Below are 23,138 nucleotides of genomic sequence, written 5' to 3' on the forward strand. Positions count from 1 at the left end.
AACACACATTCATAGTAAGCCATCATTGTAAATTTTTGTCCACAAGCCTCTGCACAGGGATTGTGCATCCATGCTTGTGAATCCATGGATGGATCAATTTGCAGAATCAACACCAATTTAAAATTAATATGTTTCAGTAGAAGTGTACATACTTAGCTGTATTATTTGCATGGTCTTGTGCAGAGTTTCAGATTTCAAGAAAGATGTATTTATTAGAAAGTGTAATAGATAAATGGAAGAATGCCAAGATGTATTTTGTGGCATTCATGCTTTTTTAATTTTTCCTGGATTTGAAAAAGCAAAAATCAATTTGATGAGATATCTTGATAATGTTGTTATAAATGGCAAAATGATGTTTGTAGGGACAAACATCTCAAGAGACTTACCTTTTCTCCCTAAGAACCTATTTTGTAGAATTTGGCTAAGGGCTGTAAAGATTGAAATGGCTTCAAGTAGTTCCAGCTGAGGGGCCCATACATGATTTTTTGTTACGTCATTTTAAAGAAGTTGTCGTTCATGTTGTACTTCATTTTGTTTTTTAAAGAAGAGGGGGGCAAATACAAAATACATTTGCAATCGAATTTTCAGCTCAATAATTTTTGCTCTTCCTGTCCAATTATATTTTATTTTAAGATGGTTAAGTATAGCTGTGTGAAGTAGTGAACTGATAATTTCTTGTCAACTTCATTTCATAACTTGCTGCTTTAAATGTAGAGCAGGAAAATAAATTCCAAACAGTGTGCTATTTAAGGTTCCATCTTTTCATTGGCTTGTTATAATTGATTATCCTAAGTTCCACACAGGCAAGCAGTAAGGCAGAATAACATCTGTAAGTCGAGGCTAGCTAGTTTTTCCTCCTCAACCAGTTTGCTTATGAAAGAAATTCAATCTCAAGCTCTGTGGGGTATAAGATATTTTAATAAATGATGATTATGGTTTCAGGTGTACATTGAGTTGCTGCGGTAATTATCATTACCTCAACACTACAAGTGGTCATAAAGATAGCAACACAAGTAATATGAAAATATGACAAAAGCAGATAATAGTTTCAACAAGAAGCTATTAGATTAGGAAATACTGTGTATACTCTAGTTAGGAATACGAATTTGAAGCGTTGGCCTTAATTGATGGAAAACATATTCATACTAGCAGTTCATTACTGTGATGCATTATTTACATGCTTTAACCAAAATTGTTTTGTTTTCAGATTTTTATTTCATTTAAATTATTAGAAGTTTGCATATTTTTTAAAAAATCTATCATTAATTGTACAATTCAACAGTGACCATACTGTGAGATTGTAACTATGAGATGATACAGTACTGATGTAAAAGCAATGATAGTACTTTTCAGGTGTTGTTTTCATCTTAATACACTGTTGTTACAGAACTATTTTATTGCAGTATCTTTTTATTCTACTGTGAGAAATGACATTTCAAGAATAGTTTATTTATAATCTCTTAGCCAGTTATGTTAAAAACAGGAAGGGAAAACAAATTTCCTCTTGTTCCTCAGCCCTAAACAATTAACTTGCTTTCTGATAGTTAATCTCATCTCTTTTATAAGTGTGTAAATAGAATTTAGATCTCATGTTTTTGTTTATTAAAAACATGCCAGGTATGAGGACCTGCACAGGAAAAGATTCAAAATCACAACCCCATGTAATGGGTTCTACCAATGATGCACAAGTCAGAATAAACACCATTACCCTATTCTGCTGATGTAAAAAAACCTCCAAAACCAAACAAAAAACCCAACCCTATTTCTTCTAATAAATGTAATGAGCTGAATGAGATAGATACAATTAATTTCATAGAAAGAGCAAAGTTTTATTGAAAAGGTAGCATATTTAAGTAACCTATTTTCTCAATATGACTACAATTTAGTATGTGAAACATTGTGATACAAAATAAAGCAATTATCTCTAAGGAAAGAAATTTGTTCAAGGAGGTTTGCTCAAAGAAATTTGCCAACACCATTTGTCAACAATTTGTAAACACCAATGCGATGCACTGCATTGATGCTAACCTTTTTTTGGTATAGCTATACGATAGGTTGCAAGAAGACTATGTTTATTTTTAGAGGGTTTTTTTTGCATTTGGCAATTTCATAATTCTCAACACATTGCATGAAGCAATGGACTATAGTGGATTCAGGAATATTCTTTGATATCTGGACATTATGGCAAAAAGGTTCATATGTGTTTCTGTGAATTATTTTCTTGGAGCTTTTTCTTAAATAATAGATGCATCAGCATTGTCTCTTAGGTAGAGTAGATAGTTCTCTATGGGAATGTCAGTGGGATTCTGGAAAAGCTTCACTGTTGAGCAAAATAACTATATACCTCATCTACAGCAGACAAAGTGGGTTTTTAATGTGTTTTTCTACTGAGAGATCAGACTCTTCCTCTGCACCTCGAGCAGCAGTATTAAATTAATATAAAGATCTTTTGGACAGTGATAGACGAAGGAGCACATTTTAGAAAGTATCATCATTTCTAGGCTATCATTTGAATTCTCAATGTCCTTTATTTTCTGAGAGTCATGACCTTGCACTGTTGGTGAGTAAGAAAAAGCATCTAAAAGAAAATGCATTTCAGTTCCACTTCATATTGCCCACTTCAGTATTGTTCTTCCTTAATGGATTTTGAGCTTCGTCAACACAAGATCTTGAACATGCTGGACTCTGTGAAGTGTTATTACATTACTCAGAGTTGTAACCTTTGTCCCGTACCTGCAATTCTTCTATTCTGTTAGGTTTAATAATAATTTGGTTTAATAATATTTTAATATAAACATTGTAAATACATATAATAATTCTGATGTATTTAATTTGTGCTTTATAGCACAAATGTGTGTATAGTTGCTGATTACATCTTTATTAATGACAGAATTGGCAGTTACAAAACATTGAGATGTTAGTCATACAACTGTGTTGTGGAGAGTAGTGATACCTCAGTCTAGGAGAAAAATTACAGTCTTAATATGCACAAAAAGTCTCTAATAAAATAAAAAACATAATCACCTGGTCTTAAAGAGTTTCTTCTCAATGCAAAATTAAATGACCACACTTTAGTGTGAAAATTAAAAATCCCATAAAGGTTATGTCTGATTAGGCATCCTATAGATAGAAATTACAGGGTCAGTTTAATTAAATCACTTTTAAGATCTGATTTAGGTCCTAGAATATGATTACGGTGAACAGAAAATAAGATTAATGTCTCTAAGACCGAATCCACTGATTATTAAATGCTGGAAGGAATATTGCCTAAAATGTTTGTTGTGAGGTTGTTCCTTTGGAGATTTCTCCCTTCCAAGTACAATGATTTCATACAATCAGGCACAGATCTGATGTAGCAAAACATTTTAACTGATCTGTATGAAATAGCCTGCCACTGTTATAAAGAAAGAAATTAATTTTATTTTGAAACTCAGATACAGTTAACAGTTTGCAGTAGAATAATGTGAATCAGTTTGCTAGCATTTCTCTTCATTATTGTTTCAAATGCTAGTGGTTAATCATGGAAATGTAATTTGTTTTGATTTCTTATGCTATGAACTGTCATTAATGTACTCTTTCTGTTGTCAATCTCTATCATTTGTAATCTCAGGTTTTTTTCAATTTTAATGCATTAGATCAGTCACAGATTTCGTCAAATAGTTTCCTTTATAGTCCACTTTCATGTCTTAATGTAAAAAAGAGATTCTGTCTCTGCTAATTTGTCTGTTTACATGCTGAATAACAAATTCTTTGTAATAATAAAATTGACATCGCAAGTTAAATTTTCCAGGCCATGCAGAGCAAAACCTAAATCAAGAATTGGCACTGATGAATTAGATTGCTACATCTGCTAGCTGGTGAAGGCTTGTCCATTAATACTTACTTTAAATTAACATTTATTTGCACTCATGATTGGTGCATTACAGATAAATAAAATTTGTTATAACAAGTACTTTTATTTTAATCACGTTTTTATCAATCTATCCGAAAAATATCACACACATTAGTTCTTTGTAAATACACATATAAGAACAGGAGGGATCTTTGTCAATAAGCATCACAATTCTTTGGACCATATAATTGAGTCTTTCAGTGTAAATCATCATAATAGGTTATATGATTTCAAGTATGTAAAAATCTAAAAGCTGTAAAAAGTTGTGAAAAGAAACACTAAAATGTCGTGATGTTCCATTTCTCTGTCTCTGTGGTTCCTGTCTCAAATGCCCTAATTTTTTAGAAGATAAAGATTTTCTTCCCATCATCCTCATAATGGGCACAAAGTGAAATACAAGAAAAATAAGAAAAAACTTTTTTGACTGTAAGAGTGATGGAACACCCTATCAGGTTGCCCAGAGATTATTGACACTCCATCCTTGTCGATATTAAAGACTGGACAGGACACAGTCTTGGGCAACCTTGTGCAGGCAGATTGGCTAGGTGATCTCCAGAGGTGCCTTGCAACCTCAAATAGTCTATAAATTTATGATTCCCCAAAATCTCAACCTGCAATTTTACCTTGAGTTGTGTTTTACATAAACCCCGCACAAAGAAGTGCTAAATACACAGCTGGTCAAACAGATGTTGTATGTGAACAAGAAAAAGCCTAAACAGTGTGAAACCAAAAAAACATGTACTCCACTTTGTAGCTATGCAATGCTATTCAAATAAGAATACTGCCACTTAATTGTATCTTTTGCTTTGGCAATGCAAATGCTTGGATTAAAATATATGCAAGAATGGTATAAAGAGAATTTTGTGTATATTTTCACAGATTACTGTGTTGAGTACTTTTTATCTCATTTTCTAAGCCACAACTACATGTTACAACAGTTCCTAGATAACTCTTCATTATATGTTCTGCTGAGCTGCGGAGCTGGACATTTGTTCTCTTGTAGTAGCTGCTCAAACATAAGCTTTAAAGAAAGCAGAGAATCCGCTCAGTAAAGCATCAGAGAAGAGGCTAGAGCAGGTTCTGAGAAACTCTTGTCTGCAGGATGTGTTTGAACACCGGAGCAGTCATCAGTTCTCTGTGATGATTAGAGGATTGTAATGTTCAAAAAATATGTTGTCTTCGTTTCACTGGATGACATTACTGGCCACATATGTGGTAGCAAAAGTTGTGTACTTAGGTGTTTTGTGTCAGTTGTCTTTGAGTTACCAAGATAAATTGTAGTAAAAAATTCACTATTTCTACCTCTCTCTCTCATTTTGTAAATGCTTCCTCCCTCCTGGAAGGTGAAGTTAAGAGAAGCACGGTAGAGAGATACAGGTACCAACTGACAGGCAAATTTCAGTACCAACCAATCAACCTCTCAAAAACAAAAAATGTTGCCCTGGAAATATTCCTCTAAGATTTATTTAGCACTAAACAGTATGTAAAGCCAAGTATCTGCTTTTGGTCTTGCAGGCCACAAAGTTAAAATAATGTGGAAGAATAGATATTTGTTCTTAGTGAGTTGAAGAATTTTGGTTTGGTTTGGATTTTAGGGTTTTTCTTATCATCTCTATTTCAGTTGCAATTGTCACTGTGTCATTGAGAACATTTAAATGTGTGTAAAGTTATGAGAGATAAAAAGAATGTTAACTTCTATATAATAGCATTGCTAGTATTAAAATGTTGCTTTCAAACATAAATGAAATAAATCTGTTAAGAAAATCACTGTGAGGTTCCTATGGATGTTGGATCTCTGAGTTCAATTTAAAAATATGGAAAATTGACCCTTTCAAAGTTATTTTCAAAATATTTTAGAGGAATAAAAATATTTGCTCAGACTTAATGTTGACTACAAACTAGTCTATCAGTTGTATTTCATTCAATAGTGTCATCTCTCAACAAGGGATAGTTTACTATACAGCAGATAGGGGCACTGTTTAAAGAATGAACTAAAACCTCTTCACAGAAATATTTATGGAATATTATTTTAAATAAGATCCTTGAATACATAGATATTAATATATTTATGTATAAAGGTAGAGGAGAAAAACTTTTTAAGACAGTGCTTTTACTGTGTTCTTGGCCAGTGACAGTACCGACATGGGGTTTTCATGAACTAATAAAAATTTTAAAGGAATTTTAGGTTTATCAATTCCTCCATTTGCAGGACCTCAAATCTCAATCTCATATAAGGTGAAAAATGCTTCTGTAATCTTATTCTGCTCACGTCATGTTCTAATGTTCTCTGGCTCATTTTATGATTTATAAGAAATCAGTTTTATAGCTACAGAGAGGTTTCTAAAATATTCTAATTATTTCCTCCCTTTAGGACTTGTTTAGCTGGACTGATAGTACTGTATCTGTAGCAGCAGTATAGCACTTGTTTAACTAGTCTTTCTGGATGAAAAGCTATAAAAGATGATTCTATGAAAAGCAAAATAATTCTAAAGTATGTTTCTCTAGCATGTAAACAAAATAGCAGAAATGATAGTTAGTACAGAATTTATGCATTGAACTAATGGGAATCCCTACTCTTGGAGTTCCATACTATCTATATATAACATAAATAAGCAAAAGCCTACACACATACATACATCTATAGCAACCCAGCAGTGAATGTTTTTGTTTTATAATTTTATTCTGCGGAAAATGTTAGCTTGGAATATTTTCAGGTATTGATATGACTATTTGTATGTGAGCGCTGAATATTCATTGAGAGGATTCCTTTGACATCCATGCAGTTAGGGTATGGTTATATAGTTAGTTAGGCATTGCATCAGTTTTGTGTGTAGGATATATGGTGTTTAGTTACATATATATTTTGGGAAACACTAGTAGCATGATTTTTATCCTGAATTTTTGTTTCGCACATTCTATAGTACATGTTGGGTCTGCAGTTGCAGCCCAGAAGTTCTTGGGGCTATTGGAAATGAGACAACAAAACTGTCCTGTCCGTTCAATTTGCAGTGTATGTGGTGCCAGTATTCTGCTGTTATCAGATAAACAGTAAGATCAAAAGCAAACAAACAAGCAATCCCTGAAATACTGCAAAACAATATCGATGTGAAGTAAGGCAGTTTTAAATGCAATTTTGAATTTTTAATTTCTCAAAAAATGAGTTGGTGATGGCATGACACTTCTTAAAGCTATTAGTGTACATATGTGTGCCCTCTAATAGCATAAATGACAGTATTCAGCTAATGCATCCTAAAGTATTGTGCCTAGTGGCCAGATTTTTACCTGATTGCATCCTTTGAAGTGGCAGCTTGTGTTATCAACTTGAATCTCATTAGCAGATCTCAGTTATGTTCTATAACAGTAAGTAAGCACTCTGATAAAGAGGAATATAATTTGCATGAACAAACTGGGAATAGCATTTGCTTAAATATGTGACTTTTAATTAGTAAAGCACCTCCTAATGCCTGAAACATGCTAATGAAACTAATTTATTGCCATGTTAATTGATTGATCTACTTATAAAACTATGTAGAGACATTACACAATATTTATCTTTCAATAGAACTGTGTTGCCAAGCTCTGATGATTGTTGAAATAAAAATATCTTAGATACCTGAAATTTGATTAGCATGTTCGGATAATGCAGTAAGTTCCATTGCAAAAATGTACTATTCTTCTGTGGAATTTTTGCTGGTGATAGAATTAAAATATTTGAATTGGAGCGGATTGTTCTTAACAAACAGATAGTTGTCTCACTGTTATTCTTGGTTTCTGCATTCCTCACTTTGTAACTGACAGTTTTGTTTTTAGTCTCTCATGACCTATGAGGCTTGACATCAAACTTAAAAAAAGCATCATGCCTGTTTTGATCTAACTGAAATGTGAAGAAGTAGGGCAAAAATTGTTTGGTCCAAGTATATGAGAATTCATACTTTAATGTCTTTTCCTTCTGCAAGAACTGTATTATGATGTTACATTGTCTTTTATTTTGTGTTTTGGCACATATCGACATTGAAGATGTGTATTACATGGCATTCTACAAACGTATTACATTTTCCTTTCCCTGCTCTGGGTTGTTGAGAGGGTTTATGAATGTCAGAGGAAAACGGGGAAGGAAAAAAATATATCGGGGGAGTAGAAACTGATAGAGAGGGCAAGAATACGCAGGGAGAGACAGACACAGGATTTAACAGCTTAATGTTAAACGGAAGACGGGTTGAATATTGTAAGGAATTACTGAGAAATGCTGGTACTTGAGGATTACTAGAAGCATTTGGCTTTATAAAGCTAGTTTTATACCAAAAAAATGAAGATGATGTTATGGTTGTAGTTTTTGATTTTACAAGGGATCTGTCTGGGATTTGACAGGTTATTTATGAAATAATTAAAACTTCGATCCTGGCTTTAAAGCATAGGACACTAAAAATGTGACTAGTCATTGGAAAAGTGTGTCAAGTCTGTCAGATAGCGTTTGTTGCAACTCTGCTACTCCTTTCCATGTGGTAAAGAGCTGTCCTGCATCCTCCTATTTTGTTCAGACCTAAGGTTTGCAAAAGTATTTTGTATTTCTTACCAGTGGTTAGTCTTTTTAAATGGTCTGAATAAATGCTGAAATCTGTATAGCGAGCTAGGAAAAGACAATTATCTGTGGCAGATGATTGCCTCCATAATGTAAACTATAGAATAGTTTTATTCTATTGTGTGTGAAAAACTGCAGGAGAGTTAAGGAAGCTCTATTTTAACTTGAGTACATAATTGACCAAATCTTAGTTTATCTTTGAGGATTTTTCCAGCACGCTTATGTCAGTTAAGAGCGTGTGTATGGAAAAACACTCCCTTGAAATCCTTATGGAAGATGCCACCTATGCTGGGAAGAATAATGTATCTGTACTAGCAAGAAATTTTATTTGCTTTTCTCTCTTTTGATCCCAAGGGGCAGTTTGCAGTATAGAGATGCCATTAAAAGTATTGTAGAAAGAAAAGCTCCTTAATCTGATTTGTGATGAGAGCAATGATATATCCAAATTTGCGTTCATGTTCCCTCTGTTCCCCCCCCCTCTGCCCTTCTTATAGTGTGGCATTCTCTAACTATTTCATGTTTGACAGAATTGACATCATCCCCATCAATCTTTTTTCAATGTGCGATTTTCTTTTGATAACTGTTCTGAGTTAACATATACACATTCCAGCCTAAGAGTTTTCAGTCCATGATGTCCTAATTTCAGGATAGTTATCATGGCAATACTATTAGCAGCGTTCACAGCCTTCAGACAGTTGCTGTAGATGGAGATATATTCCAAATACCCATCAGCACTCAAGATATCTGCTGACTTCAACTTGGTTCTGCTGTTAGTAGTTTTACAGAAGTTAGCAGTCAAGTAACTACTCACTAGAGCTTAAATGACAATTTTTAATCAGGAAGAATACTATGCATATTTACTAATGATTTATGGGAGGCACATAAAATTATCAGTGAGATCTGCTCTACATACAAATGTTGTAATCCTTTATGTTTCAGATCAAAATTTAAGCAAAGTGAAAATCTGGAGACGGAATATATGTTTTCATGTTTTTAAAACTGTTTTTGTAGTTAATCTTTTTCTCAATTGTTGAAGTAAAAAGGACTAGAAACTTTGTTTGGTTTTCTTAGTTCTTTATTCCTCCCAGCTGCGTTTCTATAGGTTGTATTTCTTGTTCCAGCAGTTGGTCTTATTCAGAGAAATTTGTCAGCAGTGCCCAATGGAAATAGGTTTTATTGAGGTGAAAGAATCTGTTTATGTCATGTCTCTGACTTCCGTCCACCTGTTTTCTTGCTCTTGCACACACTTTCTTGCTCTCACTTGCATTTTCTCAGTCCTTCACTTTTAAGGCAGTACTGAGCCAGAAGTGTTTCAGTATTCAGTGTAAGTACAATTGAAAACATTTTCTCCTGCTGATTGTGGGTGATAGTGAAAGTATTACAGAAACACATCCTTCTAAACTCACCCTAATGAAACACCTCAGTGTGTATTGTTCTAGGACTAAGACACCTCAAAGAAAAGACATTTGTCATCTGTTTGGCTTGGTGTGATCTCAGTAAAGCTGGTACGTCATACAGCAACTCCATAATATTGAAGGGTTTTATGTATTGTATTTATTGCCTCATTATGGAGTCTTGCCATTAAAAAAGATCAACTTCACTTTCAAATAGTATGACTCTTACATTGATTACCATCTCAATAAAGACAGTGAGATTTGCTCTGCAAAGTTAATTGCTATGAATTGTTCAACAGGCCTCACAAATAGGTATTTATGAGCATATTTCCATCAAGCAGATTTTTGTCATGCGTCTTTGTATTCAAAGTGACCTTTACAGGGCTCATGAGAAGAATAATTTAGTGCATACTGTACTAGAAGTGAACACTCTCTAGTCACCATTGGAAGCATTTGAGGGCTTGCGATCTTTTACAGTTGCCTCAGAATAAACTCTTCTTTAATGGTGCCTGAGGAAATCAGAATGTTAAAACAGGCAGTACTGATATTTTGTGTCTAAAATTGTTGAAACAAATAAGGGAGATGATATGGTATGGTATTTCTTTTACATGTGTAGAAATGTACAAGAAATGTTCTCCATTGCGTGCTTTAACAGAATGGGGCAAAAATTTAAAGCAAGTAGATTGACAGTAACAGTCAAAAAGCACTTCATATGTTGCTGTTGGTAGCCAATTGGTATATATCGGTTTCCTTTATAAACACACAGCTTTTAAAGCTCTGAAACAAATGGAGATTATGTTGAACAAAGCCAGGTTCAATGTTACAGCAAACTTCAGTGCTGTACAAAATGAACTTTTAATCGTGCTGTGCATTTTCTGATGGGTCTATTTCCATCTGTCTTTTGCAAATAATAAAAATGGCTCTAAGAGTTAGTGAAAATGCCAAGTTTGCCTACCATGAAAATATGAAATAATCAATCTACCTAATATTTTTTCATTTAACACCTTTATAACATGCAGAAATAGTTTAATTTCGAGTCCCTTTTATTACTCTTGGATATGCCTAGTTCCCAGTTTGTACAAGGCAATTATTTTGCATAACCATTTTTCTTAGTCTAGGAAACTCGGGTCAAGATGGGATGCTGGTTGGATCAAGATGCTTTTGAATGTTTTTTTGATTGGGCCCCAGGAACTGTATCATCACTTTCTGTCATTCTCCCACCCAGTTAACAGGCTTAGTAATGAAAGATCATTCTGAGAGAAGAGTTGTTGTTCTCAGTAATGTTTACTTCTTCCTTTTCATCTTACTCTTCTACTGCTTGCTAATAAACTCAGCAAGCCATTAGCAAAAGACAAGTTTTCTAAACTGTGCAGTTTATGTCCCTAACATGCTTATACTTGTAGCAGTGCAAGAAGAGGTTAAGATTTTTCTCGTAAAGGAGCATACACTCAGTTAAAGTTGTGTCATTACAGCAGTGATCCTGTTTCCCTGGTAACAAGCAAGTCACGTGCTCTCCCTTGTTAAAAAGTGAACTCTGTATGTTCAGGCATTTCAGTACTGCAGCAGGTGTTTCTGAAATTGGTAGCAAAGAATAGTCTCTAGAGCGAGTAAAGAAAGTTTCAGTTTAGACGCTGGACAAAATAGGGAGAATACGTCTGTAATTCTCTTCTTTACTTTGCAAGCAATGTAAACTTAAACCAGAAAAGAGACTTGCAAAAATATAATTTTAATCTCTGCGATCCCTGTTTTTCTGTCTTACAGTTCTCAGCTCTTATTTTAAATTCACATTTCTGTCAATGAGGTAGTAATATGACAACAAATTGTAATGCTGAGTACTCAAAAGTACAGATTAATTTACACCAATAAAGTAAAATCTTTAATATGTTTCAGAATTAAATCAAAACAGCTGAGATTGTAAATTATCTTGAATAAAAACAAGTTAGTTGGAAGACTGATGCATTTGAACACCAGTTCTTGATATCCAGCAATGAGTATTACAGATAGGAAAAAAGTTGTGGAATAGGAAAGGAGTCGTTTGTGTCTCACTTCTGCAAGTGACTGTGACTCGTAAGACTCTCTCCACCACCTTCCCTGTGTTTGAAAATTCTTGCTTCTGTGGCTTGTATCTTTTTTTGAGAAAGAAGTTTCTCTCTGCTTCCTGTGGTTGGAAAGTTTAGTCCTTCCTTGAAGGTCAGGTTGGTTTTTTTTTACTCAGTTCTAGTGGCAGCAGTGACAAAGGAGCCCCATTCCTTTCAAGTCTAGTTGTAAAAAACTCAATTAGCTGTCCATTTTCTCTGCTGGGATTTTTACAGCAAACATTAGCCCAGTAACTGAGAATAATGCTGCTTAAGACTGTACATTGTAAAATGTAAGATATAACTATCATCCATTCCCAAATATATCTTACACAGATATGAAGTCAATTTGTAGAGCAAGACAGATATTTAAAATAGATGTGGACATCACTTGTTATTTTAGTAGAAAGAGGTAACCAGTAAGTTTTTAGACATCTAGCCATTGCACTGAGAGAATATATAAAACCCTTTGCAGAGTTCTATAGTTCAGGGTCTAAATGCGAATCAACTCATTTTCTATTGCCCACCAACAAAAACACATCATTCCTATCAGTATACTTACTGCATATCCCCCTAACTGGCAAGTATTTGCCAAGGTTGGATTTGGTTAGCTAAATTATAAACTATTTCTAATTATAAACACACACACAAAGAAAATCCTACTTCTGTTTTGTCCATACCTAATTCATAAACAATAGATGCAATATTCTTTAAAGCTCCTTATGCCAGTTTTGAATCTGGAACAAATTTTTGCATCCTAGCTATGAAAAGTGGAATACTAGAAATGCTAATATAATTAGGTGTGCAGAACTTCAAAGTACATTCCTCACTCTTGATAGCATGAAAGCATTTTTCTATGGAATAAGGTATTGAACAATCAGTTTACCTTTTTTTTTCTTTCAGCAATGTTGACAGCCATCTTGAAACCTTTTCTTTGTAATGTGGCATGATTTTCCTAAGTGAATAAAAGAATAAAGTTGTTCTTGTCAGGCTAGTCATACGTTAGCTTTACCTGCCATTCAAATGCAGAATTAATGTATGTTTCTTGCAAGCATTGTGGTTTTGTCCCAATATGCTCACTTTACCCTCTTTTTACTGTCTATCAGCATTGGTTAATATATTTAATGACATGTAGGAACAGAATTTAACCTAAGAAGGTGTCATTATCATAATATGTTAGGGTGCACAGCACAGTGTCTAGATTCTAGTTTAAATTAATTTAACAACAGTGCATAAAACCAGACAAGTCCAGACTGCAACAGTAGGCAGCTGTTCACCGAAGTCATTCTTTTAACTGGAGTGACTTGCCCAGAAAGAACTTTCAAGTGAGGTTTACAGCCTGGAAAAGTATACTAAAAACACCTTAAACTGGTAGTTTTCACAAAATATATTTTGGAAGGTAGAATACTAGCATTAAAATGTATCAAAGACTCAATAGGATTTCCTCATAAAATTCGGGCAGTCCTGTGTGGTATTCTGATTGAGAACTTGGTGACTGAAAATCTGAGAGAGTCAACAGGGAGTTGAGGTCTATATTGTAATAAAGAAAATGTGAAATGAGGGCAAACTGAAGTAGGTGAATTGATTTGAAAGTGCTAACTTGATATGTAGGTTTTTAATGCAGGAGAGAATTGGTTTAGATGGGGAGCTGTGAGAATGTCTTGACTTCTGGGCAACAGAGGTTTGACTCAGCTAGGTAGAATCAACTCAGCACAGGAGTTTGTTGAGAGAAGCATTAGGCATAATGAGAAGAGAAGCAAACAATAGCTGGGAAAGTACTGGGTAATAAACTGTGTTGTGGCTGTTGACATGAATTGAAGAAGGAAAAACTGGAAAAGGTGGGGAAGAAGAGAATAAATGAGTAGAGTAAGACTAGAGGAGCGCTCTAAAAAGTAACAAGCAGGAGACTGAATGAGAGTTTGGACTGAATGAAGAGAATGTATGTGAAAATGAAGTGAAAAGGGAGATGGTGGGAAAATGAAAAGAAGGAAACATGGAAACATTCTCTTACATGGGATTTTTTTTCCTTGACTGGATTTTGTGCACACAGAAAAGAAGCCATTTCATTAGAAGTGATTAGGATTTGCTTTCATTTATTGAAATGGCAATGCTGAAATAGCAACAAAAGAAGTTGTTCACCATAGACATAGTATTTTTACTTAAACACTATGTAGAAGGTATTTTGTCTTTCCTTTGAAAATAAGCCTTGGGGGAAAAAAAATACACACAGGTAATTCTGGTATTTTGAAAGATTTTTATTGTGTTTAAAGATTCAACTCCACCTAGGATCTTGGTATGAGAAGATCTGGTGCAACGAATATTCTGCACTCAGTTGTTACCCCATGTATAGAGCAAAGTCATTTGACTGGCAAGAAGAGATTTCTCTACTTTGTAAGTCTGACCAGATCGGTGGTCATTCAGTGTACATTTTCTCTGGGTACTGGGACAAAACTTTGTCTCTCTTCCTTTAATCCTCAGATCTATAAACTCTCATTCTCTCCTCTTACCCTGAATGTATTTTTGCAAAGTACCTTTTTTCTTCACCTAGCAAATAATTTAACTACCTTTTAACTAAGGAATGACAGGTTTTAAAGTTGATAAGTTTATAAGGATGATCCTTGTTTTTTCAGAATATTGGCCTTGTTACAGCCAGGCCAAGTGATATTCACCAATTGCAGCTAACATGGCTTAAGTCACATTTAGCTTTCATACCTCTAGTTTTAACTCTTTTCCAATGGTGTTAAACATATCCTGAATATACAAGCTGAGCTGAGAGTTAATGAGATTATAGCATCACCAATAACTAAAAGCCAAGCTGTTGAACTGAATTTTATTCAGGTTATTTAAAGTACTTTTTATTTAATATTTGTCTACCTCCAATGAAGAAAATACTTTTGTATTTAACTAAAAATTAAGATTTCCAAAATGTTGCCATGTATATTTTAGGCTTCTGAGGAATCATTCAGCATGTCTAGATGTAAAATAAATTTAACTTTTCTTATTTTTTTTTTTTTTTAGTACTAGAAACTTGGAAAATGCACAAGCAAATGTCTTCTATCTTCTGTACCTTCATCATCTGCATACTTTTAAATCAATTTTTGCTTGTAAGCGTTCAATAGATTCTAAGGTAATTTATATGTTGATTTTTTTTTCCATGCAGCAGTATATATACGCTACTCATCCTGAAACCTTAGAATCCGTATCTGTATTTCCTCAGTAAGAAACATTTTCCTTGTGCAGTTCTAAAACTTTGTTGTCTCTGTTTATTGGTATCAATATACTGTAAGTGGATATATAAAATTATGAATGTGCATGTATGGGGCACATGTGCATCCTCACAAAATTAAATCTAGATGGCAATTTTAATAAGATTTAAAATACAGACATTTGTGATATCATCTGCATCAGGGTACTGTGCTCATCCTCTAGGCCTAAGGTATGAACTCTATGGAAAAATATAGGAACTGAAACACTTGCCTAGGTAAGCTAGCCAGCAACTCTTCCAGATGCAATATTATGGTTGATTCTGACCATATTTGTATCTGTGATTCGTTGCGGCATTCTGTTAGTCTTTTAGTTGTATGCGCCACTCAGTCTGTGCACATCACATAGCTCAGCCAAGCTCGCCCAGAGCGTCAAAGTCTGCCTGTCAACTCAATTTACCAGTCTCTCTCTGTTAAATTAAGTCTCACTGAGAGCTTGAGATAGGTGTATTCTCAGTTCAGCAGGCTCTGCAGTGGGTTAATATGCTATTTGTCTCCAGATTGAATGCCATAGTGTTATAGTTAAATCTTGGATAAAACAAATGCATGTTTTAGTTCTCATACAAAATGATACTCAAGAGTTGCAAAGTATAATCATGAAAACAGTAAAATACAAAACAATGTACATAAGACTGCTTTCCATTAACCTCCTACTCTGCATCTGATTACTAACAGTTGTAAAATAATGACATTTGAAATTTTTACATTTGAAAGAGATGATTGACATATCTAGAGGATTGATAAAAACTTTTCTTGTAAGCACATAGAACGTATTTCTACTTGAATAGCTAAGAAATCTTACAGGGCATTTCCTTTCTTCCTTCCCTTCAAATAACAGTAATTATCAAAGTTTAAGATTTTTTTGTGTTCATTAACAAGTATACAAGATTTGTAAAGGAAACAAACTCTAATAACTCTTATTTGCAATTGTCTAGTAATTTATTTTTACAATGTAAAACAGTTTCTGGCATGATTACTTGAGTAGGATTCTTTTAAAAAAATTGCTCCAATAACATACACAATTTAATGAAAAAGGGTTTTATTTTCTATGTATTTCCCTAAATTCTCTAGTAAATGAACCTAGACATTTCTGGACACTTTATTTCCTAGTTATGCTCTCTGTCCATAGCAATTTGCCCCATTTTTCTGCTGAAGCTGACTTTTCCACAGGAGGAGAGCACAGAGGAGTTTGCGACTCAATCAATAGTTGAGAAAGTGCTAAAACACTGGGATTTTAAGTAAGTGCAGATGTCTAAATGCTTTTGCTGTCCTTACTGTATGATGGTGTATACCTTCCAACATGTGGGAGCCCTCATGGATTAAACTACCAAAGCTGTATCTTTCTGTCCCTTTTCAATCAAATTCCTAAATACTAATACGATGTTTTAAAATGGGCACAGAATTGTCAATATAAAAGGTCCACAAACATATGGAATATGATGTTACAACCTAATACATATTTTTATGTAGCATCCAAGTCATCAAAGAGCACCAGACTGGCCAAAAAAATCAAAGTTAATATTTTTATTTGATATGAAGATAATTTTTTCTCAGTATAATTTTTTAAGCTACTCAGCAGGTGAGAATACACTAAATTGTCTCTATAGTGACAGTTACTAGAATGAATACATGGTGGTAAATGTGGATGATAAGAGCAATTTATTGCATGGTTGTTCAGGACTGTTTCGGGTACCTCACTGCTTCATGTGTCACATGCGTACACCCCAGTGATCTCTCTGATGTATCTGAATAATGTTCTTTTCACAAAATTTGCCCTTCTTGAGTCAGTTTCCTGCCCACTAAGTTACATTACCTTGTGGTTAGTAGAATCTCATATCAGACTTCATGACAATTATAAACCTTAAGCATTGATATCCACTTAATTACCCTTGTTTGCCATGACAGTAATATTGTTAAAGAATAAAAGTTAAACAAGAGCACCCTTGCCCAAATCTACATTAATTCCCTGTAATGAAATTGTGGCTTTCAAAGCTTACTTTTTGGCCTACTAAATCCTGGAAAATAGTTTGTAATATTTATTCTACAGCTGCACTTAAACTAGCTGATCTATAATTGCTTGTTAAGTTTCTCTTTATGGAGATTATTTTAAGAAAATTGCCAGCTTTAGATATTCACAGTCAAATAGCAGCATATGTAGCTGAAGATTGCATAACAGCTAGTTCAGGAGATATATTTTGGAGAACTTATTATAGGTAGGGGAAGGGAACCATCTGCAGGTCTCTTACAGAAAATAAGTGTGCCACCAGAAAGTGTTTTGGAAACTATTCATGTAAACATGTTGTTTTGTAAGAAGCCATCTGGTCAGTCAGAGCAATCTATGTGCAAGTGCAGATGGATATGAGAACTCTGGGATCCATAACCCTTAGCTACCATTCATGATCTTCAAAACAATGCCTTAGAGGAGACCCCTTTTGACGATGTCTTATTCCACTGTATACAGAAATATCTTGAATGCTCCAAAATCTGATCTCTTTTTTTTTTTTTTAAATGGCAGAGTACTAGAAAAGCCCATGAAATTTCCAGGAAGAGAAATTTTCGAAGTTTAATTCTCCATAGAGCTGAAAGCATATTTCAGGTAGGTAGTGTAGCATGAGGGCTTTTGGTATATGGGATTGTGTACTTTCTTTATTGACAAGTTCTCATAGCCCAAATCACTTTTAGTGATTTTTTTTTTTTTTAATTAGAATTTGAAATGTACAACTGAAGAGGGAAGTATTTATTTAAATGTATGTTCACAAAATGAATAGAAACTGATTAATGGAACTGAAAAAAACAAACCAAATGATCTCTTATTTATCATACATCTCTATTGTATTTATAATATATTTGGAAGTTGCGTACTATGCAACTGTGGCTCTTTAAGAGCTTTTTGAAGCCATACTATTCTAACAAAGGGTGACGTTATTTCTACTCCTGACCTTCTTTGATGTATTGAAAGGAACTTAAGGGCTTGTGACTTACTTTAACCAGTCTGCATGGCAACATATGTCACTTAAAACTACACTAGCCTGGCCTGGGTGGCATGACCTGGACAAAACTCAGTCTGGAGATCCATGAGAAGTTCAAATCTCTACTTAGAAAAATATTATATAGAGTCATGAAACTGATAGACAGTTTATAACAGATAACTTCAGGTACAAACAACAGTGGCTTAAATTCAGACTGTAGGTTCAAGAGAAAGTCTTTGACTTGCCATTTTCAGCTTGAATTATATTAAAAGAGAAGCTTGATTGATAAGGTATTTGCCAACAACGCAGACCATCTAAAAAAATCACTTTTAATCCAAGACTTTCTAAAATGTAGAAGAATGGAAGAAGTCACAGAACAGTAAGTGTGTATTTGATATACAAAGGCAGCACTCCCCAGTGAGAGCATGATTTAGCGGGTTTATTGTTTAGGAACCAGGGCCTGAGTAACATGACCTAACAGGTTAGCTGTATCTCCTTTCAGTCAGGGCAATAGACCTGTGTTCTCTCTTCATTTCCCAAACACCCATTGTCTTATCACCAAATTGTCTTTCTGATACTCTGTGAAATTGAAAATTATATTTTTTCAAGATATCTAATGCAGAAAAAACAATGAACAGTTCCTGTAAGTCACTGTGTGCTTTCTTTTTGTACTGATGAGAGCCACAGTGGGGCACAGCAAGCATCAGTCCAGGACCATTTGTGTTCTGTAGATCAGCCCTTTGTGCAGAAGTAATCACTCTAGATTAAGGAAAGGGTCCTTTTCATATTGGGTGGTTCTCTGTGACATTTGAAAACATTTTTGGCACAGGATGGCATTTGCAAACAGTTTTGGTGTAGTGTATTTATGTAATCCATTGTCAGAAATATCTCAAGCTAAGCTCTCAAACATGAGTTTATGATGTTTGCTACAGATCTCCTGAAATGTCAATGTCTCAGTTCAATTGCCCTTGAGAAATCTGTTAGGGAAGAAAAAAAAAAAGGGGGGGGAGTAAGTATTGAAAATAGACTGTTCTTTAAATCAGAATATGTGTGCGTAAATATACTCCGGTATGTAAATTTTACATAATTACTAGAATGGCAGATTTTCTTTTTTTAAATTTGCTAATGAAAAAACATGACTTTAAAAATTTTCTCTCTTGATGTAATTGTTAGATTTGGAGTATTGCAAGAAAAACTATTCTGTAATGCTTATTCACTGGGAATAAAACCAAAGATTAAGTTTAATTACTTTTCCAGAGTGGAAAAGATTTTGAGGAGTGAAAGAGGCTTTGCTGAGAGATGGATATATAAGCTTTATTCCTTTCTCTTAGCATATGAAACAGTAAGGAATACTCATGAAAATGTGGTTTAGAAAAATCTGTTTATACATCTTATATTGCAGTCTTCCAGTGCTTATTCATACTCCTTTCTGTGAAACACTGACAGTAATGGATAAATGGATGCATCCATTCAAATCCATGAAGCAAATAATCTTCATAAGGGAGGTATCTTTGTACTTGTGCCTGTACTTGGCTTTAATCCAGACCATAACAAGTTTGTTTATGCCTAACTGCACAGTTTTTCAAAAGGAGGTGGGTTATTTCTTTTCCTCATTTGAACTTGTATTGAAAAATATTTCAGCAGCCATCAGTTTCTCATGTGAAAACAGCATGAATTAGCTACAGGCTATCACTGAAATTCAAAACATCCTACAGAAGCTTTGTTCCTTGGCTTTGTTAATCTGCCAGCTATAAACATAGTCCATTCAATTCTGTTGTATATCTGATGCTATTTTTGTGGTGTATTTTTAATATGTTTGGCGCTTCTGTGGTGATAGCAGAATCCATGAACAGTTAGCTGAAGGATTCTAGAATCACTTGGTGTAATTATAGGCACTCATCTATTAATAACAAAAATTAATGGTATGAATGCATACTTCCCTGCCATATCACTTCACCTTATTAACAAATGAGTAAAGAAAGTGATTGTTGCTAGTTTTTTAGGCATATCTTTCAGAAGTCTCTGTAGGTACAAATTAGGCCAAAAGTCAGAAATGCAAAATGACCTGAACCGTTGAGGTCTATGCGGAAATAATAGAGGTAGCTTCATCACACAGTTCTGGTTCATCTGCAGCATGCAGAGATTGCACAGATATCCTCTGCACGCTTGTTCCACTTACTGTTTCAGTATGGCCCTAACCCAGGGACAACATGACTGGAGTACTTTGCATATTTACAACATGGGTCTAAGTATAACACCAGCCTATTCTTGCCTATGATGATGTAGTCAGAATAGCTGCAGATTTCCTAATGCAGATCTGCTTTATAGTGAAACAAGCTTCTTCAGTTTACTCTTGCTAAAATAACCCAATTTTAGACAATTACAAGAGGATTTGTACTGGGATGGCTGATGTCACTGTCTCCAAGAGCAGACCAGAGTAATTTTTCTTCAAATCCTCACATATCTTGCATCAGAAATAGTGTGGCCAGCAGGACTAGGGAAGTGATTGTCTTCCTGTACTCGGCACGGGTGAGGCCGCACCTTGAGTACTGTGTTCAGTTTTGGGCCCCTCACTACAAGAAGGACACTGAGATGCTGGAGTGTGTCCAAAGAAGGGCAACGAAGCTGGTGAAGGGTCTAGAGCACAAGTCTTATGAGGAGCTGCTGAGGGAGCTGGGGTTGTTTAGTTTGGAGAAGAGGAGGCTGAGGGGAGACCTTATCGCTCTCTACAACTACCTGAAAGAAGGTTGTAGCGAGGTGGTGGTCGGTCTCTTCTCCGAAGTAACAAGCAATAGGACGAGAGGAAATGGGCTCAAGTTGTGCCAGGGCAGGTTTAGGTTGGATATTAGGAAAAACTTCTTCCCTGAAAGGGTAGTCAGGCACTGGAACAGGCTGCCCAGGGAAGTGGTTGAGTCCCCATCCCTGGAGGTATTTAAAAGACGGGTAGACGTGGTGCTTGAGGACATGGTTTAGTGGTGGACTTGGTAGTGATAGGTTAATGGTTGGACTTGATGATTTTAAAGGTCTTTTCCAACCTAAATGATTCTATGATTCTATGATTCTATATTAATTAGACAGTCCCCCAGAGTTTGATTATACCAACATTTTTAGATTAAGATTTTAAAAGTGTAACATTTAATATTAAGAGTTTATTATAACACATGATACATGGTAGGAAGGAGAACCACTAATATGTGGGTCTGCAGGGATTGCTGTTCACTGCAAAGTGTTAGAAATCTGTGCCTTGTAACAGCTTGCAACTGCAAAATGAGCCAAAGAGCCTGTTTCTTACTATTCCATGTCTATTTTAACTCTGAAATCTTGTTTCTGAAATTTTATTGTAACGTTTAAGAATACATAAATTAATTCTTTATAATAGATTTAATTTATTAGTCTTAATACAGTTTCTGGGTAAGTCATAAATATACCGAACAGCTCTGAATGTCTGGCTCCTTTAAAAATCTTTCAGTAGAAGACTCCTACATATTAAAAGAGATAAATCCCAAAGCACTAGCTATTGAGAATAGCTAGGTATGACCAAAGGGAAATAAAATGGGGCTGGTTTACGTTGTCAGGCAGACTGAATATTTTATCATATTTTTAATGTTTAGTGCTACAGCTGAGTCAAACACATCTAAATTCTGAAGACTCCAACAAAATCCAGCGCCCAGCATTTTCTAAGTAGCGGGCAGCTGTATGTATAAGATTAAAAATGCTTCAGGTCTAACAGTAGAGCAGTTGTTACTGCAGTCAAGTTGATGTATATCACCTATGCACCTATGTAAGGCACAAATAGTCTTCACGTTGCATCAGCATAGTCCTTTGCTTTTCAGGCCTGTATAGTAACATTGCAAGGAGGAACTGTAGGCACATGCTATATAATGTATCTTCTAAGACTTTTCTCCTGCTGCTTGCAAAGCAGAACTACCCTAACAAAGATAAAATTCTGAACTGTCTTATTGCCTTCTGGTTCTGTATACATTCATGTGTAATTCTGACATCTACATACAGATGCTTCATTGATCCATTTCTAAACCAGGTGAAGTGATACCTCAGCAGCTTTTTCAGTTACCATTTAGTTCAAAATTTATTCAGAGCCATAAAATGTCCTATATCAAGGTTGCCTAGTCTTCCTAACACCAAAATCTTTACGTGGTCGAAAGCCACAAAACTCAAAGAGACAAGGAAAGGAGGAACTTCCTGGGGAGTTCATAGGTAAAAGATGAAAGTACCTTTCTTGTGATCCTGCAGCTTCCTTATGCTTAAGCTTATGCTTCCTTATGCTTAAAACTGCTGTGATACAGAAGCAGATACTTTGGGTAGCAGCAGACATTTACAGGCTTCTCTATGAAGCTGAAAACTGAGGCTATTCAGCAGCTCCCAAGCTGCTACTGCCCAGTTGCCAGGCATGCAACTCCAGTGCTTGAGTTGCACTTAAATGGCTGCCAGCAACATGAGAGTCACAGCTGATCACCGTTGTCCTAAATTGTTTTTTCTTTAATATTCTGGCAAGGAGCAAGTTTATTGCAAATTTTTTTTATTTTTATTTTGAACTCATTGGCAAAGTTACATCTGCATTAGAGAGATGATATACTTTCTAAAGTATACAAGTATACAAGATGATATACTTTTTAAAGATTCTGAATCTGATGATACCTGGAGAACTGACCCCAAATTTCAGAAGCTCACGGCCAGCAATGTACTGTGCATTTAACTCCCAGTGGAGTCGGTAGCAAATTTGCTTACTGTTAGCCTCATTTGGAGTTGTAATTAAAAAACAGATGAACATATATTTATCATTGCCATTTTCTTTCTTACAGAGAAAATAATTGAAATCTGACTAAACCAAAAATGTGATTTTGTTTGATGATTACTGTGGTCTTCTTTTTGCTGGCCAGCCTGATGCTTGTTTAGTTTCTGTCTAATCCATCAAAAATGTTGCATCCCAAGCTGGCTCCCTTAGTCA

At 34.9% G+C, this 23,138-nt stretch overlaps 1 pseudogene; it reads left to right on the forward strand.

The window, feature by feature from the left end:
* The window catches only part of LOC104015293 (sorting nexin-29-like), a 130,721-nt pseudogene that overhangs the window by 99,386 nt on the left and 8,197 nt on the right, over window positions 1-23,138 (forward strand).

This window comes from Nipponia nippon, unplaced genomic scaffold (genome assembly GCF_047370975.1).
Source record: "Nipponia nippon isolate SJK-2023a ecotype South Korea unplaced genomic scaffold, ASM4737097v1 scaffold_5, whole genome shotgun sequence".
Lineage (NCBI taxonomy): Eukaryota > Metazoa > Chordata > Aves > Pelecaniformes > Threskiornithidae > Nipponia > Nipponia nippon.